Source organism: Lipotes vexillifer, unplaced genomic scaffold, assembly GCF_000442215.2.
Source record: "Lipotes vexillifer unplaced genomic scaffold, Lipotes_vexillifer_v1.1 scaffold690, whole genome shotgun sequence".
Classification (NCBI taxonomy): domain Eukaryota; kingdom Metazoa; phylum Chordata; class Mammalia; order Artiodactyla; family Lipotidae; genus Lipotes; species Lipotes vexillifer.
This window is the reverse complement of record NW_006798376.1, coordinates 2,301,298-2,317,801: the sequence shown is the minus strand read 5'-3', so window position 1 is coordinate 2,317,801 and position 16,504 is coordinate 2,301,298.

Sequence of the window (16,504 nt, the reverse complement as noted above, 5' to 3'; positions counted from 1 at the left end):
AGTTATCTTTTTCCTTTTACCTACTTTCTCCTCTTAAATTCTGAAATGGTTCAATTTTCCATTGCTCAACACGCTACCCAGACTGTATACCTCAAAGTCATGTTTACTGATGGCCTCTCCTTCTCCCAACATAATAGCCTTAAATGTAATTCTTTTTACAATATAAAGTACTCTTCTAAAAAAATTTTTACTAGTTTATAATTGATTAGATTCAAGTGGTTACCTTGGCCACAGAGTTGCTCTACTTGGGTCCTATAACACATTGTCATTCAAGAATATAATACGTAATGAATTTACTGTACAACTATACATTTTCTTCTTCCCAGGAATCAGACCTGGTCCTGGGGTCTGGGCTAGGCAACCGATGTCATCCTGTACTCTCCATCACTGCACTTCTGCCATAAGCCTGTATGCACACAAAATCTTCTCCTCTGGGCCCTGTTCCCCTTCTCCTACTCCTCCACAAAGGACAACTCTCCAGAGGGGTCAGAAAAATCACCAAGTCCTCACAGCCGACTCTGAATCCCACTTAGATTTAGCTCGGTCCCCCAGACATACTGAAAACACCTGTCCTAAGGAATTTAATTCATTCCCTTATATTTATAGCAGACTCCTCCCTTCCTTTAGGAACCTGACTAGGGAGAGAAAGAGACACAAGAGTGAAGAAAATGGTTTGTGCCTGGGCTGGGGTGAAGAATGGAGCAGACTGTAAGGTAAGGAAAGAGATACTTAAATATTGACTCAGTGCAAACCCAAGAATATTTTAAGGTTCATTATTATACATCACAACCAATTAGTACTTTTTGAATTCTGAATGTGTGTCCAGCACCGTGTCAAGGTCAGAAAGAATTCAGCAGAAGTAGTAGATACATGCTTCTTAAGGCACGTGATGTTCATGATCTAAAAATTCCACTTCTGGTTATACACCTCAAAGAGCTAAAAACAGAGACTTGAAGAGATATTTGTACAAGAATGTTCATAGCAACATTATTCACAGTATCCAAAAGGTATAAGCAACCAAGTGTCCATCAACATATGAACTGATAGACAAAATACTGCATACAATGGAATGCTATTCAGCCTTAAAAAGGAAGGAAATTCTGACATAAGCTACAATGTGGAAGAACCTTGAAGACGTTATGCTAAGTGAAATAAACCAATCACAAAAGGACAAATACTGTACGATTCCACTTACATGAGTCACCTAGAGTAATCAAATTTATAGCAACAGAAAGTAGAATGGCGGTTGGTAGGGTTGAGGGAGAGAGGAATAGAGAGTTATTATTTATTGTGTACAGTTACAGTTTGCTAGATGAAAAGAATCCTAGAGAGAAGATGGCAGTGATAGTTGCGCAACAATGTGAATGTACTTAATGCCATTGAACTGTACACTTCAAAATAGTTAGATGTTAAATTTTATGTGTATATCACCACAGTTACTAATTTTTTAAAAAGGAACATGGCGTTCTTGAAGATCAGATCTATACAACTGAAACAACTAAAAGAACTCAAAGGAGCAAGTATTGTCATCTGTGGCTTTGAGGACCCCTTTGCTTTGTTGGCTTATTTTTGCTTTGTTGAAGCGGATAGTAAGGAAAATGACTATTTCTAGCTCTTCAGGGTAGGCTCCATATCAACTCTTCAAGCACTAATGAGAACAAAATCCAACCAGTCACTTAAAAATTAAATACCATAAAGATAATTAAGCCTACTGAGAAATATTATGTAACATAGGCAGATATGTTTTTCCTCGTTGTCCTTGAGCTGTAAAATTAAAGGTTACCTTAGCCCACATTATTGGAGAGAGGCTTTCAAGGACTTCTAAAAACATGTCTTACTTGGCTTTTGAATTTTTCTTTAGGCAAAAAGAGCCTGCTGTCAATGGAGTTGATAACTAGCATGAGCTAAAGAGGGATTCAAGCTACTGTAGGGAACTAAGTACTTGCCCTTGTTATTCAAACTCTAGTTGTCAGTTTTGAGCATGGGTGTGGACAACAAATTAATATACAAAGGCCCCAGGTCCCCAACTGGAAATGTCTCCAGGAGGAATAATTCAGTGAATTGAAAAGAACACACTTTGCATTTTTTATGTACTGCTTTGGGTTCCCGGAAATGTCAATTTATAAATATAGTGCATTATGTCACCCTTCAGCACCATTACTTGGATAGGATACAAATATTTTGCTTTAGCTATGACACCATGTAAATATCTGCCTTGAAACTTAGAATTACACCACAAACCTTAACACATACTGGACTGAGCTACTGTGCTCCCTCTGAAATCCTTTTGAATCCAGTTTTCTCCCGGTGAATGACCTCACCATCCATCCACTTGCTCAAGTGAAAAACACGAGCAACATCTCCTACTCCTTACCTCCTGACGCTTCTACCATGTAGTATCTCTCAAACCTATCTACTCTCTCCATCTCCCTTGTTACTACCCTAGTTCAGGCCATAGTCACATCTTACTGGATTAATGCAGCAGCCCCCAACCAAGTCTCGTGCCTCAGGGGTTCGTTGCATCTGATCCAGTCTTCACACTGGAGCCAGGGCGATCTTTGTAAAACACACTTCCTTGCTTAACGTCCTTTTAATGGGCACTCAAAAATATGCACACATTAAAATTCACTTTTCACTTATATGGTTCTCTGAGTTTTGACAAATCCATAGAGCTTTGTAGCCACCACCACAATCAAAATACAGAGCAATTAACCTCACCTTCAAAAAAATTTCCTCATGCTGCCTCTTTGTAGTCAAATCCAACCCCCAACTCTAACCCTAGGCAACCACTGATCTGTTCTTTATCTCCATAGTTTTGCCTTTCCAGCAAGTCATATAAATGGAATGATACAGGATGTAACCTTTTGACTCTGGCTTCTTTCACTCCTCATAATGTGTGTGAGATTCAGATGAGACTCATATGTTAAGTTCAAGTAGTTTCTTACTGCTAAGTAGTATTTCATTGAACCATAAAACTGGTTCATGCTCACTTTATCTGTTTAACATGATGGTTTTATTTTTAAAAAAAAGCTTCCATTTGTGGAAAGCTAATTGAAAAAAAGAAAGTACCAGATTCATATCAATACATGGGAGCACTTAGCACCGTGGTTCCACCCTGACCTCTTTCCTGTGCTCCACACTTGTACATCCAAATGCCTCCTGGTCATGTTCACTGGGATGCCCCAGTGGCATCTCAAAAGCAACATGTGCAAAACCTCCTACTTCCTCAGTCTACAGCAATTCTTATTGCTTCGTTCTCAGAATTATATCTCGAATTGGTATTATCATCTCTATGACTGCAAGAGCCTCCTATGTGGTCCCTGTTTCCACTCTTTCCCCTACTCTAAACCATTCTCCATGAAGCAGGGTAATTTTTGCAAAAGTTAAAGATTCCTTTATTAAATAACAAGATTTCTGAGGGGGTCTATGTAAAGACATGTCTATAAGCAAATGTTTTCCTACTTTATCCAAGAGAAAGTCACAATTACTCTGCACTATCACCAATACTGAATTTTTCTGCAGACAATCAGATGTTTAATGCTGAAGGATAAGAAGTGCCAATAGGCTCTTTTTCAAAATAAACACTTCCTAGATATATGACCAGACCTTGCCTTACATTGAATTACAGTCAGTTGCCATCTGAATTGTTTTGGATGAATAGGATTCTAGTTTCAAGAAAAATAAGAATGATTATAGAAGAAATGTTTTATCCTTCATTGAGCAGCTATTAACCTATGACCATGAGCGCAGTTGTGCCCTTAAAAATGTATGGGAAAAATTCATATTTTAGATAGGATAGATATATGCTAATTTAATATCATTTAAAACACATGAGTGTTCCAGATACAATGGACTTTTAACCACTTAAAAATCCAGTATTACAGATAGTTTATACTATCTAATGAGAACAAAAAGGTGGAAGAGTATTTGTTTTATAATTTCTGGGGTTTAAAGTAATATTTTTAAGATGGCTATATATCTCCCTCACAGGATGCTTACCAGTTACAAAGGGAAAAAATAATAACTTTATAGTATAGAAACCTGGGAATTACCACCTGAACACATGGTCAAAATTAAACATTCACCATTATGAGACAAATTGGCATCAAGTGCCTCCTGATATGGTGCATTGAGACAAACAGAACATCATTGATTCCTGCCAAAAGTGCAAACCTGAATCAAATCATGAACAATCAGGAAAAGGCTAAATGGTCTGGCCTATACTCTTCAAAAAATATCTTTTTCATAAAACACAAGAAATACTAAGAAACAATTTCAGGTTAAAAAAGACATAACTGAAGGCAACTCATGATCTGGGACCTTCTTTTCCTGTGAAGGATTTAATTGGCACAATTGCCAAAATATGAACAAAGTTTGTCAATTAGATAATGGTATTGCATCAATATTAATTTCTTGATTGTGTTAATTGTATTATAGTTATCTAAGAGATGTTCTTGCTGTTAGAAAATACACATTCATATAATAAGGAGCAAAGAGCCATGCTTAATTTCAAACTCAGAGGGGGAAAGTGTGTTTATAAGTGTGTACACAGAGAGGGTGGAGGAAAGAGAGGAGGATAAATACAGTAAAATGTTTACATTTGGCTACTCTGGGTAAAGAATAAAAGGATGTATAGAATTTTTTGTCCTATTGTTGCAATATTTTACTTTAAGTCTGAAATTATGTCAAAATAAAAACTTTCAAGGAGAAATAGGCATTACCTATGCCATTATGTTAGAGTCTTTTAGAGACAGTCTCTTTAATATTTTCCCACCTGCCTGAGAATGACTCCCTCCCTCCGAAATAATCATCTTTCTCTTATTCCTCTATGTCTAAACACAAGCTCTCTTTAGAGGTTACTGGGATTGCTCCCCTCCACCCAAACCTCAAGAGAAGGAGGAGTAATCTGTTTTGGTAGCTTTGATAGGATTACATTTGTTTTTGTACAGTTTAACTTATGATGCAAAAATACAATAATTTTTCATATAACAAGTTTACTTTTAACTCAATAGAATTATATTCACAGAAGACCAAGGGCTCTACTTGAATTTCTCGTAGGAACTTTGCATTTACTGTTATCAAAAGTTGTATGTTCCTTGACAATGTTATTGTGCCTCCACCTTTACAAGGCATGTAGGCTGGATGCTGGAGAGAAGAAGATAAGGGTGAGAGAATTAGCTGTGTGCCCAAATGTTGTTTATAGTGTAGTTAGGAAAAGCTATGACACCCTGTGTTGAAAGTCAGGTACCCATGTATGAAACAGGGCAGCCCCAAAGGCAGATGACTAATTCACCATTGAATTATAGGCAATAAATGTTGGTTAGATGCTTAGGTTCCAATACAGGCTAAGGAGGTTTGTGAAGATCCAAATTCCCTTGAAAGGCAGAAGTGAAAGATCGAGTGCTCTGAGGCCAGACCATGTTGAATTTTGACTCTGCTCCTTACTGATCTGATGATCCTGAGAATGTTCCTTAGGCTCTTTCAGCTCAGTTTCTTCATCTGTAAAATAAGGAAAATAATTCCTACCATGAAGGGTGTTGTAAAGGGACAATGTTGGCAAATCATCTGATGTAGACAGGACACTATTGATTAAGTAGTATAGGCTCATTGCTCACAGCCTACAAGCTTTACCTGGATTTACCTGAAAAAAAAAAGTATGTTAATAAAAATTATAAAATCACTTATTCAAAAATTAGATTTATGGACAGTTGTATGTTTTAATATCTTTGATATAATGAAGATTTGGGCTTTCAGAGGGAAGCTTACTTACCGCCTGCAAATGTTTTAAAACTACTTTGTAAGTATTCAATAAAGTGTGATGGTTGTAATTATTTTTTATTTTAATTTTTTACTGATGTATGATTGACATATAATATTATCTTATTTTCAGGTATACAACATAATGATTTGATATTTGTATATATGCAAAATTATCACCACAATAAAGTTAGTTAACATTCATCACCATACATAGTTATAGTTTTTAAGACTTACTCTTTTAAAAACTTTTAAATATGCAATACAGTATTATTAACTATAGTCACAATGCTGTACATTATATCCCCATGACTTATTTATTTTATAACTGGAAGTTTGTACCTTTTGACTCTCTTCACCCATTTTGCCAACCCTCCACCCTTGCCTCTGTTAACAACTAATTTGTTCTCTGCATCTATGAGCTTTTTTGTTTTCCAGATTCTACAGATAAGTGAGATCATATGGTACTTGTCTTTCTCTGTCTGACTTGTTTCACTTAGTACAATATAATGCCCTCAAGGTCCATCCCTGTTGTTGCAAATGGCAATACTTCATTCTTTTTTATAGCTGAATAATATTCTATTCAACTTCTTTATCCATCCATCCATCCACTGATGGACACTTAGGTTGTTTCCATATCTTGGCTATTGTAAATAAAGCTGTAATAAACATGGGGGTGCATATATCTTTTCAAATAAATGTTTTCATTTTCTTCGAGTAAATACCCAGAAGTGGAATTGCTGATCATGTGGTAGTCCTGCTTTTTGAGGAACCTCCATACTCTTTTCCACAGTAGCTGTATCAGTATACATTCCTACAAAGTCTTCTCTTTTCTCTACATCCTTGCCAACACTTCTTATTTCTTGTCTTTTTGGTAATAGCCATTCTGACAGGTGTTATCTCATTGTGGTTTTGATTTGCATTTCCCTGATGATGAGTGATGTTGACCATCTTTTCAGTACCTGTTGACCATTTTTATGTCTTCTTTGGAAAAAAGTCTATTCAGATCTTCTGCCCATTTTTGATCAGATTGTTTTTGGGTCTTGGTGGGGTTTTTTTTGTTTTTGTTTTTTGCTACTGAATTGGAAGAGTTCCTTATATTTTGGATATAACTCTTTATCAGATACTTGATTTTCAAAATTTTCTCCCTTTTGGTAGGTTTCCTTTTTCAATTTGTAGATGGTTTCCTTTGTTGTGTAGAAACTTCTTAGTTTGATGTAGACCCACTTGCTTATTTTTTGTTTTGTTGCCTTTGCTTTTGGAGTCAGATCCAAAAATATCATTACCAAGACCATTCTCAAGGCACTTACTGCCTAAGTTTTTTCTTCTAGGAGTTTTATGGTTTCAGGTCTTACATTCAAGTATTCAATCCATTTTGAGTTAAATTTTGTGTATGGTGTAAGACAGTGGTCCAATTTTATTCTTTTGCCTATGGTTGTCCAGTTTTCCCAACACCATTTACTGAAGAGACTGTCCTTTCCCCATTGTATATTCTTGGCTCCTTTGTCATAAATTAATTGACCATATATATGTGGGTTTATTTTTGTACTCTCTATTATGTTCCATTGATTTATGTGTTTGTTTCTATGCCCATATCATACTGTTTTGATTACCATAACTTTGAATTTAGTTTGAAATCAGGGAGCATGATGCCTCTAGCTTTGTTCTTTCTCAAGTTTGTTTTGGCTATTCAGGGTTTTTTGTGGTTCCATACAAATTTCAGGATTGTTTGCTCTCTTTATGTGAAAAATGCCATTGGAATTTTGATAGCATTTGCACTGAATCTGTAGATTGCTTTGTTTTGAAGTGGACATTTTAAATTTTCTAAGTGCTAATTTTTTCCCCCTAATGTGAGACTCTTCCAGCCTGGGGCTGATTTTGTTTTAACATCTGTAAGACTGGAACAAATAACCAGCCCCAAACCATGGATTATGTGTGATAAGACACTAAAGAGTAAGAGAAAATTTTAATAGAAGCGCCATCTCATCTGCTTTGCTATGTCCTCCCTCCAACTTTGAATATGACCTTCAGTTGTCAGGCTTAAATGCAATAGTTTTATTTGGCTGTTGAACCTAATTATAATGAGTGAAATGCTCTAAGACTTATCACAGATGAGGTGGTGAGCCTTTTTCAGAAATGTCACCTTCAAATAGACTTGTGGCTTAACATATTTGTGGCACCTAACAGCTGTGTGCTTCTCCTAGAAACTTAATCCATCTCACTGATAATGTGGCACAGAAAATAAGATGTGGGGTTAAAAACCTTGGATTAAAATTGAGTATGTTAACATTTATTAAGCATTAAACTATCAACAAATACACTGATGCTGTATTATTTAGACTGCTCATAGTGAGGAATTGAGAGATTTAGTTTAGATCTGACATCGTTATTTCCAAAGGGAAGTTTCTTCTCACAGATGAGTTCAGATGGTTTGGTTACATTGTCTTTTAAACAATTATTTGTGTATTGAGGAAACATCAAGGTGCTAAAGAAGACAAAGAACAGTGGAAAAATATGGCCCCATTCCTTAAAGAACAGCTTACAGTTTTTAAGGGGGAGTTAAGGCATTCACATGTGAAAACCTAAAATAATAGTAGATATTTTGAGGACACATTTCCTTTCTGAGGGTTATAGATATAGGATTTTAGATGAAGGAGAAGATCTACATAGGAAGGGAGAATTAAGAAATTTACAGAGAGCTGAGTGTTGAGTTGGAACTTAAAGGAAATGTATATTTGAGTAGTGGACAGCGGCTGAATAAATATTGCATATTTTTGTCTCTATAAAATTTGTGTATGTCATATGCTACATTTCACTGTGATTTTTAGAGCAGTTTTAGGTTCACAGCAAAATGGAGTGAAAGGTCCACCCGCACTTCCCAAACCTCCCCCGTTATATACATCCTGCATCACAGTGGTGTGTTCCTTATAATCAATGAACCTATGTTGACACATCATTATTACCCAAAGTCCATAGCTTACAGTAGGATTCATGCTTGATGTTGTAAATTCCATGGTTTTTGTCATATGTAATGACATGTATCTATCATTGTAGTATCATGCAGAATAGTTTCACTGTCCTAAAAATCACCTGTGCTCTGCCTATTCATCTCTTCCTCCCCCCAAACCCTGGGAAACCACTGCTCATTTTACTGTCTTCATAGTTTTGCCTTTTCCGGAACGTCATACAGCTGGAATCAAATAGTATGTAGCCTTTTCAGATTGGCTTCTTTCACTTAGTAATATGCATTTAGGTCTCCTCCAGGTCTTTTCATTGCTTGATAGTTTGTTTCTTTTTAGTACTGAATAATATCTCATTATCTAGATGTAGCAAAGTTTATTTATCCATTCACCTACTAAAGGACATCTTGGGTGCTTCTAAGTTGGCAGTTGTGAAAAGCTGCTATGTACATCCATGTTCAGGTTTTTTTGTGGATATAAGTTTTTGGTTCGTTTGTGTAAATAACCAAGGAGAGCCATTGCTGGATCACATGGTAAGAATATGTGTAGTTTTGTAAGAAATCCCCAACTGTCTTGTGAAGTGATTGTATCATTTGCATTCCACCAGCAATGAATGAAAGTTCCTGTTGCTCCACATCCTTGTTAGCGTTTAGTGTTGTCAGTGTTTTGGATTTTGGCCATTCTAATAGGTGTGTAGTTGTATTTCATTGTTGTTTTCATATGCATTTTCTTGATTACATATGATGTTGAACATCTTTTCATATGCTTACTGGTCATCTATATGTCTTCTTCTTTTAGGTCTTTTGCCATCTTAAAAATCAGGTTGTTCATTTTCTTACTGAGAGAATTTTTTGAATATTTTAAATAAGTCTTTTATCAGATGTGTTATATGCAAGTATTTTCTTCTGATCTGTGACTTATCTTCTCATCTCTTGACATTGTCTTCTTTAGAGCAGAAGTTTTAAGTTTACTGAAGTCCAGCTAACCATTTATTTCATGGATTGTGCTGTTAATGTATCAAAAGTCTTTGCAATACCTAAGGTTATCTAGGTTTTCTCCTATGTTATCTTCTATAAATTTTATAGTTTTGCATTTTACATTTAGGTCTATCATCAACTTCAAGTTAATTCTTGTGACATGTATACAGTCTGTTTCTAGATTCTTTTGTTTTGCGTGTCCAGCTGCTCCAGCACCATTTATTGAAAAGACTATCTTGCTCCATCGTATTGCTTTTTTTTTTTTTTTTTTGTCAAAGATCAGTTGACTATATTTATGTGAGTCTGCTTCTGGGCTCTCTATCCTGTTTCATTGATTTAGTTGTCTGTTCTTTCACCAATCCCACACTGTCTAGGTTACTGTAGCTTTATCGTAAGTCTTGAAGTTGGTGAGTGTCAGTTCTTCAACTTTTTTTCCCCTTCAGTATTGAGTTGGCTGTTCTGGGTCTTTTGCGAGAAACTTTAGAATCAGTTCATTGATACTTACATAACAACTTTCTGGGGTTTTGCTTGGGATTTTGTTTAATTTATAGATCAAATTGAGAATAACTGACATTTTGAAAATATTGAGTTCCTATGCGTGAGCATGAAAAATTTCTCTATTTATTTAGTACTTCTTTGATTTCTTTCATCAGAGTTTTCTGGTTTTCCTTGTAAGATCTGGCACATATTTTGTTAGATTTATACCAAAACTTTCATTTTGGGGGGGTGCTAATATAAATGATAATGCATTTTTTATTTTAAATTTCACTTGTCCACTGTTGGTTATGGAAAGCGATGAACTTTTGTATATTAACCTCATATCCTGCAACTTTGCCATTATCACTTATTAGTTCCAGGAGTTTTTTGCAGAATCTTTCAGCTGGATTTTCTACATAGGCAATCATGTCACCTACAAACAAAGACGGCTTTATTTCTTTCTTTTCTATCTATATAACTTTGATTTCCTTTTCTTGTATTATCACATTGGCTAGGACTTCTTGTACATGTTGAAAAGCAATGGTGAGAAGGGACATCCTTGCCTTGGTCCCAATCTTAGTGAAAAAATTTGGATTTCTCAATATGAATATGATGGTAGCTGTAGGGTTTTTGTAGGGTTTTTTTTTTATCAGTTTTATCAATAATGAATGGGTGTTGGATTTTTTAAATGCTTTTTCTGCATCTATTGATATGTTTATATGAATTTTCTTCTTTAGCCTGTTGATGAGATAGATTATATTAATTGATTTTCAGTGTTGAACCAGCCTTGCATACAAGTGACAAATCCCACTTGGTCAGGGTGTATAATTCTTTTTGTACATTGCTGGATTCAATTCACTAATACTTTACTGAGAATATTTGCCTCTATGTTCATGAGAGATATTGCTCTATAGTTTTAATGTCTTTGTCTGGCTTTAGTGTTAGGGTGATGCTGACCTCATAGAGTGATTTAGGAAATATTTCTTCTGCTACTGTCTTCTGGAAGAAAATGTATAGAATTGGTACAATTTCTTTCTTAAATGTTTGGTAGAATTCACCAATGAACCTAGCTTGGGAATATTATTAGTTATTGATTAAAGTTCTTTAATAGATATAGGCCACTGTGATTTTAATGCCTCTTAAGGGCCAGAAAATATGCTAGGTGAATATGTATTTATTCTTCACCTATGTAATTAGGAAATCAGTGGTAAGTAATTGTATTAGACATTTGTAGTTAAATCCTCAACATCTCTTCTGCACTAGATAATTCTAAGCCATTCAGAGTCATTCCATTCACCTTGCCAAGGTGGGCCAGTGGGCATGTGCCTCAATTCAGCCAGTGAGACATGAGGGGAAGACTGCTCAGTGGGTTATTGGAAAGGTTTCCTTCCTTATTAAAAAAATTATTGAAAGAGAAAGTGTTTCTTCTTCCTCTGGGTGTGTCTTGTTTGGATATGGATTGCAACTGCTGCAGCCTTCTTTTGGCCATGAGAAGAACCAGTGTTAGGTTGAAGGTGATGCTGAGGATGGCAGAGTAAAGTGAAGGTAAAAACATGGAAACTTAGGATAATTATCAAACCATGACACCTGCCACATCTTCAGTTTTCCTTACCCTTGGACATCATATTATATGAGGTAAAGGTATTTCTTATTAAGATATTTCTTTTCTATTCCTTGCGATCAAAAATATCTTGTGAAATACAGTTTCCTCCATTTTATGTATGAGAAAACTGAGGCTCAAGGAAGTTAAATAATTTTTCCAAGATTGCACATCTAATAAGTGTCTGAGCTTGTGTCTGAACCCAGGTCTATCTCATTCCTTTGCACAGTTCACCACTGCCCCTCATATGTAAACAGACATAAGAAATTAATAAAAGCCAGAATAAATAGTATTGACTGTTAATTTTCATATGCAGATTGTCTGTTGCTCTTGTATAAAATGATTGCACCTTTCTACATGAAGAACTAGTTTTGTATCATCTTAGTTACATGAAATGTATGAATTCATCCTATCTATAGCCAAGATGGAAAATACACAAACTTAAATCATTCTAGGGCTCACAAAAATATGTAGTGGCTTGAGTGGTGGCTTCCCACTAAGCCCCCACTCCCCCTAAAAAAGATAAGTTCACCCAGAATATATGTATGTGACTTTATTTGGACAAAGGGTCTTTGAGGACATAAAAGCTAAGAACCTTGAGATGACTTATTCTTGGATTAGGGTAGACCTTAAGTCCAGTGGCAAGTGTCCTTAGAAGAGAAGACACAGAGAGAAGAAAGGAAGAGGACACTGACATAAAGAAAATGAGTATGTGAAGTTGGAGGCAGATTGGCCCCAAGCCAGAGAACGCTTGGAGCCACGGAAAGCTCAAAGAGCTAAGAGGAATTCTCCCTGGAGCCTTCAGAAAGAAGCCCTGCTGACACACTGATTTCAGAGTTCTAGTCTCTAAAACTGTGAGAAAATAAATTTCTGTTGTTCTTAAGCCACCAAGTTCATAATAATTTCTTACAGCAGCTCTAGGGAACTAATATAGGACTTTCCTGACCAAAAGAATTTTCATTTCCTCCCCTTTCTCTTGAAGAGGATTTTTCTGTGTTGACTACTGTCTCAGTCAACATGGTAGGCATGGCTAACCATGTGCTCCACCTTCCATGGAATAGGGTTGACCCTCAGAAGTGGTTGCCCATCTGAGGACTATATTTCCTAGTGCTTCTTATATATCAGTCAAATGTGTATCTAGTTCTGACCAATGAAATGTGAGAAGTGATGAGTGTTGCTTTTGAGGTAAGGTAATTAAAAATAGTGCTCCTTTCCTACTTTCTTGAGTCTTCTCCATTGGTAGGATCAGAAGACTCCAAGGTCCCAATGAAGGGCAGAGCCACAAGATGACATTACCATCATAGCTTACTGAAGCACATAGCACTATGGAGGCAAGTGGATTTATTAAATAAAAGTGGGGTTCTGTCAATCAAGATAAAGGGAGATAGGAAACATACAATATCTACCAAAACTACTTCTTATGTACATATACTTTGTTACTTTGATGCAATTCAGATAGTTAAAAATACCTTTCTAAGGGATACATTCTCAGCCTCTTGGATAATAATGAGAGTATTTATAAAGTATTACTCAAATGTTAATGAAACACTTTGACTACATACTCATTTACTTCTTATAAGAACTGTGTCATGTAGCTAAAATCAGTGGAGCTAACATTAGAACTAAGAAATTTTGACATCTAATCCACAGCTCTTTCTGAAGCAGTACTCCATTTACAAATGGAAATTCTTATCTCTTTCTGAGAGACATAAGTTTATCATCTGTGGTGAACATGTGCTCTTTTTCGGCTACCCAGTATATATTTTCCTTTCTTTTAGTTGACACTAATCTGATGGGACCAGGCATCTGCCACTCTCAGCCTAAGTGCTTCAACCAGAGTTGCATCTTTCCCTGATTTTGGAGATGGACATGTGACTCACCCTGGCCAATCAAAAATGGGCCCTGGTATGGACCCAATATGGCCCCCAATATGAGGGTCAGGTCCAGAACTTTCATTTTGTAGGGAAAAATACAAGAAACTGCACTGTGGATAGCCATCTTGCTAACCATATGGAGTCTGGGAAAGAAGCCAACAGAGCTGATATATCAGACACTTGAATCTGAGGGCATCATCTGAGTCCCTGAATTCAGTCAATCCTGAAGCCAAATTTACTTACAGACTTTTCACAAATCTCTCCCCTGCTTTTTTTTTAATCTCTCCCTTTTTAAAAAAAAAAAGTTGTATTTTTTTTTTGTCACTTACTTGTGAAATAGCCAATTTTACCTCATATGGATAAACACTTATTTAAACAAGAAAAGTTAAATATTAGAGAAGAGCTATATCATTTCTAGTTACTTCCGGTTTTAGAACTTTGAGCCAGAAGTTTGAGTAGACCCTTAGCTAGTCTAGCCTCAGGTACAGGATCTGAAAATACCCAGCTCAGTATTTTGTGCCCTTCCTTACTCAAGAAATCTGAATGATAGGAGACCAGTGCTTGTAGAAGCTGACTGAAGGACTTGTTGAATATCGAATGGATCTGGGGGTTGTGTGGACTTTCATAAACTACAAGTATGTGTTCATACTTCATCCCTGAAATAAACAGCTCGTGACTTAATATTCAATAAGATAAACTCTTTTTTCTGTTGCTTTGTAATTACTTGAAATATACTTTATAGAGAACACCAAAGTTTAATTATTGTGTGTGTGTGTGTGTGTGTGTGTGTGTGTGTGTGTGCGTGTGTGTATGTTAGGAGGGGACCAGTTAAAGATATCTCTTTGGCAGGGGGTAGAATTTTAAAATGCAGCTCATGTGTTATATTTGCCTTATTTACATTTCTCCTTCATTGAAACCTGGAGCTGGGCTATTAAAGATGATTACCAGGTCATGGCCAAGGGCTGTGAATGATTGTCCCTGAGTTTATGTCATTTCTTTAGTACATATATATAGCAATTTATCCATCAAAAATTAGTTGTATTTTTTCTGAATCCATGCTACTTGAGTGTTTATAGCTATTGCTGGAACTTGAGAAATGTAAGTTTCTGTTCATTCTAAAAAAATGAGGTATTTTAATGGCTTAGCTTGCATTGATTCCCTACCTGTAAACCCTGGAAAAGGTAGGTCCTTTAGTTTCTGTCTCCACAGGAGCAGCTGGAAAGTATGAAGAGAGGATAGGGATGGAATCACGTGTGAAGAACATTGTTTAATAGTGTACAGAAGCAGAAAATCCTCCCACTCCTTTGCTTCTTGGTTAATGTACTTTCATGCAGATCGTAAGCTCCTTGAGGCCAAAAACCTTGTCTGTCTAGTTTATCAGTACTTAAGAGCCTAATCCATGGTAAACACTGAATAAGTATTTTCTAAATGATAACTGGAAGGATAGGTGAATAAAAACTCTTAAGAAATTAAGCAAATAATGCTCTAAGTTTCATCGTGAATCTCAGGCTTTTACCACCCTTTAGCCTAATTCAATCCTATTAACCATTAGTTCTTACCAGCACAGGCACAGCTATTTTATTTATCTTTGTATTAGTTTATTTATTCAACAAGTGCTTACAACCTGTTAACCAGGAATAGTCAACAGAGAATGGTAACACCCCCCCAGGTGGGGCATTTGAAAATGTATGGGGGCATTTTTGTTGTTGTTACAATGACTGCCTCTATTGGCATTTGGGGGACAAAGCATGCTAAATATCCTGTAATCTGTTCCACTACTAATGGAAATGAGGTTTATTTCTAGTCATTATGAACATTCTGTACTTGTCTCCTGGTAAAACTCCTTTCTTGGGGTATTATGTACAAGAGGTTCTCTAGGACAGTCAATGGCTTTCAAACTCTGAATCATGGGCAAGAGTAACTAATACATTTTATGTCACAACCTTGAAACATACACGTGTGTGTATAACTGAAACAAAAATTTACATGACCGTACTGTCTTTTACTGTGTGTTACGCACTCTGATCTCCTTTATGAACAAATAATGCTGCTTACAACCCACTAAGTTGACTTTCAAAGGCTATTCATTGGTCAAAACTCAGTTGAACAAGTATGCCAGTAGTGGAAGTGTTGCACTTAAGAGTAGGCTCATATTTAACTTTTCTAGGAAATGCTAAGCTATTTTCAATGTCACTATTCTAACTTAACCTGCTGAGAATGCAGAGGAGATTCTGTTGCTCTACAACCTTGCTGTTAGTCTTTACTTTCCTATACCACGTGTGCATCATACTCTATGCAATTTTGTATCCTTTTTTCACTTAACATTAATATGAACAATTTCCAGTGTCAATAGTTGGTAAAACCTGAGATTTTGAATTAAGCATAATATTGGTTTGGCCAAAAAGTTCGTTCGGGTTTTGTGTATGAAAACCCGAATGAACTTTTTGGCCAGACCAATATTTCACTTTAAGGATATATTATCATATATTTGACTTTTCCTCTGCAAGTTATGCTTTGAAAGCTTTCGATAACCCAGTAATGAAACCATTGACTATACTTTGACTTATCAGTCCCCCATTGCATCTTAGGACAGATGCCAAGTCTCAGGATTACTGAGTCAGTGGATATGACCATGTTTATGGCTTTTGATATGTATGTTCAAATTGTACTCCAAAAATTTTGTATCTGTTTATTTTTAGATGAATCCAGGTTTTCTTAATTTTGACTGGGTAAAGTTTAGCTGAACATATAACATTAGACAGTAGAGTTCTGTTTATGAAACATTACTCTTAAATAGAATTGGAAGTATGTTTTCCATTCTCCATATTTAGAACTGTAACTGTAAACAGAAGTAGGGAA